Source organism: Entelurus aequoreus, linkage group LG26 (assembly GCF_033978785.1).
Source record: "Entelurus aequoreus isolate RoL-2023_Sb linkage group LG26, RoL_Eaeq_v1.1, whole genome shotgun sequence".
In the NCBI taxonomy this organism is placed as follows: Eukaryota; Metazoa; Chordata; class Actinopteri; order Syngnathiformes; family Syngnathidae; genus Entelurus; species Entelurus aequoreus.
Genome location: NC_084756.1, coordinates 6048736 through 6053515, shown reverse-complemented (window position 1 = coordinate 6053515; position 4780 = coordinate 6048736).

Below are 4780 nucleotides of genomic sequence, written 5' to 3'. Positions count from 1 at the left end.
GTCCTGTTCTCCTTGTTTGCGGTAAGCATCAGTCACGTTTTCTGTATTCTTGTTCCAGACTCTTGTGCTAGTGTTAGCCTTAGCTTCCCGTGCGTTCGGCACGCTTTTCTTTAGCTTGTTTTTCTGTTTGGCTATGATTTATATGAATTAAACCATCTCTTACCTTCATGTTTTGTCCGGAGTGTTTGTGTTGCACTGAAAGAACGATCCCGCACAAATATGCGACCCCCACGTGACAGAATGTACCTTTCAGCATTAATGGTGCCTTCACAGATGTGTAAGTTACCCATGTCTTGGGCACTAATACACCCCCATACCATCACACATGCTGCCTTTTGAATTTTCACCCTAGAACAGTCCAGATGGTTCTTTTCCTCCTTTGTCCGGATGACACAACGTCCACAGTTTCTAAAAAATAATTTGAAATGTGGACTCGTCAGACCACAGAACACTTTTCCACTTTGCACGAGTCCATCTCGGATGATCTCGGGCCCAGAGAAGCCGGCAGCATTTCTGGGTGTTGTTGATAAATGGCTTTCGCCTTGCATAGGAGAGTTTTAACTTGCACTTACAGATGTAGCGACCAACTGTATTTAGTGACAGTGGTTTTCTGAAGTGTTCCTGAGCCCATGTGGTGATATCCTTTAGAGATTGATGTTGGTTTTTGATACAGTGCCGTCTGAGGGATCGAAGGTCACTGTCATTCAATGTTGGTTTCCGGCCATGCCGCTTACGTGCAGTGATTTCTCCAGATTCTCTGAACCTTTTGATGATATTATGGAGCGTAGATGTTGAAATCCCTAAATTTCTTGCAATTGCACTTTGAGAAACGTTGTTCTTAAACTGTTCAACAATTTGCTCACGCAGTTGTGGACAAAGGGGTGTACCTCGCCCCATCCTTTCTTGTGAAAGACTGAGCATTTAAGGGGAAGCTGTTTTTATACCCAATCATGGCACCCACCTGTTCCCAGTTAGCCTTTTCACCTGTGGGATGTTCCAAATAAGTGTTTGATGAGCATTCCTCACCTTTATCAGTATTTATTGCCACCTTTCCCAACTTCTTTGTCACGTGTTGCTGGCATCAAATTCTAAAGTTAATGATTATTTGCAAAAAAAAGAAAGTTTATCAGTTTGAACATCAAATATGTTGTCTTTGTGGCATATTCAACTGAATATGGGTTGAAAATGACTTGCAAATCATTGCATTCCGTTTATATTTACATCTAACACAATTTCCCAACTCATATGGAAACGGGGTTTGTATATAGCGCTTTTCTCTAGTGACTCAAAGCGCTTTACATAGTGAAAGCCAATATCTAAGTTACATTTAAAGCAGTGTGGGTGGCACTGGGAGCAGGTGGGTAAAGTGTCTTGCCCAAGGACACAACGGAAGTGACTAGGATGGCGGAAGCGGGGATCGAACCTGGAACCCTCGAGTTGCTGGCACGGCCACTCTACCAACCGAGCTATACCGCCACCATTATTTTATTTGGAGTTGTGCCTATTATTCACAATCCTGTTGCGAGGCAAGAACACAGGTTTTCTTCTTTTAATGCACGCTAGCTCCTGAATAAAATGGAGTCAACCCCGAAAGGGACAAGCGGTAGAAAATGGATGGATGGAGGCACTCTATTCCGCCAATCACCTTTTTGGAAAACATCCAAAAAACCTTTGAAATACACGCTGTAACTGTTTTTGTCATGGTAATATGTCATATTTAAGTACCTTCATTTCCTGCTTTTTTCATACGCTCTGAACCCTGCGGCTTAACAAAACAGTGCGGCTAATTCATTGATTTATGATATTTTGTGTTCAATAGTTATTAAACACACTAAAATGTTGAGTTGAATCATGACAGACGTGAGAGACGACAAACATAATAACACAAACAAAAAGGTTGATTGACTTAGATCCAAACACCACACAATCAACATTGTGTGCAATCTATAAAATTGTGTGTACTATTATGCATGTTGCGTTGTGTGTGTGATCTAGTGGTGCAGACCACCTTATTTAAATGAGGATTTTCTATGTACTATATGGGGCATAACCATGGAGACACTCATTTACTGCACAGTCATGTTATCCTGCGCTGACCTGTGGAGTTTGAGGTTTTCAAACAAGCAGCAGACATGTACCACTTTTTAGGGGAATCTGTTATGAAGGTGTCTGTTACTACATTATATATATATATATATATATATATATATATATATATATATATATATATATATATATATATATATATATATATATATATATATATATATATATATATATATATATACATATATATATATATATATATATATATATATATATATATATATATATACTTGCAGTGTGTATATTGTACATATTACATATTGTTATGAAGGTGTCTGTTACTACATTATATATATACTTGCAGTGTGTATATTGTACATATTACATATTGTTATGAAGGTGTCTGTTACTACATTATATCAATACTTGCAGTGTGTATATTGTACATATTACATATTGTTATGAAGGTGTCTGTTACTACATGATATACATACTTGCAGTGTGTATATTGTACATAGTACATATTGTTATGAAGGTGTCTGTTACTACATTCTATATATACTTGCAGTGTGTATATTGTACATATTACATATTGTTATGAAGGTGTCTGTTACTACATTATATATATATACTTGCAGTGTGTATATTGTACATAGTACATATTGTTATGAAGGTGTCTGTTACTACATTATATATATATACTTGCAGTGTGTATATTGTACATAGTACATATTGTTATGAAGGTGTCTGTTACTACATTATATATATACTTGCAGTGTGTATATTGTACATATTACATATTGTTATGAAGGTGTCTGTTACTACTTTATATATATATATATATATATATATATATATATATATATATATATATATATATATATATATATATATATATATATATATATATATATATATATATATATATATATATATATATATATATATATATATATATATATATATATATACTTGCAGTGTGTATATTGTACATATTGCATATTGTTATGAAGGTGTTTGTTACTACATTATATATATACTTGCAGTGTGTATATTTTACATAATACATATTGTTATGAAGGTGTCTGTTACTACATTATATATACACTTGCAGTGTGTATATTGTACATATTACATATTGTTATGAAGGTGTCTGTTACTACATTATATATATACTTGCAGTTTGTATATTGTACATATTATATATTGTTATGAAGGTGTCTGTTACTACATGATATATATATATACTTGCAGTGTGTATATTGTACATATTACATATTGTTATGAAGGTGTCTGTTACTACATTATACATATACTTGCAGTGTGTATATTGTACATATTACATATTGTTATGAAGGTGTCTGTTACTACATTATATTAATACTTGCAGTGTGTTTATTCTACATATTACATATTGTTATGAAGGTGTCTGTTACTACATTATATATATACTTGCAGTGTGTATATTGTACATATTACATATTGTTATGAAGGTGTCTGTTACTACATTATATATATACTTAGTGTGTATATTGTACATATTACATATTGTTATGAAGGTGTCTGTTACTACATTATATATATACTTGCAGTGTGTATATTGTACATATTACATATTGTTATGAAGGTGTCTGTTACTACATTATATTAATACTTGCAGTGTGTTTATTTTACATATTACATATTGTTATGAAGGTGTCTGTTACTACATTATATATATACTTAGTGTGTATATTGTACATATTACATATTGTTATGAAGGTGTCTGTTACTACTTTATATATATACTGTATATATATATATATATATATATATATATATATATATATATATATATATATATATATATATATATATATATATATATATATATATATATATACTTGCAGTGTGTATATTGTACATATTACATATTGTTATGAAGGTGTCTGTTACTACATTATATATATACTTGCAGTGTGTATATTGTACATATTACATATTGTTATGAAGGTGTCTGTTACTACATTATATTAATACTTGCAGTGTGTATATTGTACATATTACATATTGTTATGAAGGTGTCTGTTACTACATGATATACATACTTGCAGTGTGTATATTGTACATAGTACATATTGTTATGAAGGTGTCTGTTACTACATTCTATATATACTTGCAGTGTGTATATTGTACATATTACATATTGTTATGAAAGTGTCTGTTACTACATTATATATATATACTTGCAGTGTGTATATTGTACATAGTACATATTGTTATGAAGGTGTCTCTTACTACATTATATATATATACTTGCAGTGTGTATATTGTACATAGTACATATTGTTATGAAGGTGTCTGTTACTACATTATATATATATACTTGCAGTGTGTATATTGTACATAGTACATATTGTTATGAAGGTGTCTGTTACTACATTATATATATACTTGCAGTGTGTATATTGTACATATTACATATTGTTATGAAGGTGTCTGTTACTACTTTATATATATATATATATATATATATATATATATATATATATATATATATATATATATATACATATATATATATATATATATATATATATATATATATATATATATATATATATATATATATATATATATATATACTTGCAGTGTGTATATTGTACATATTGCATATTGTTATGAAGGTGTTTGTTACTACATTATATATATACTTGCAGTGTGTATATTTTACATAATACATATTGTTATGAAG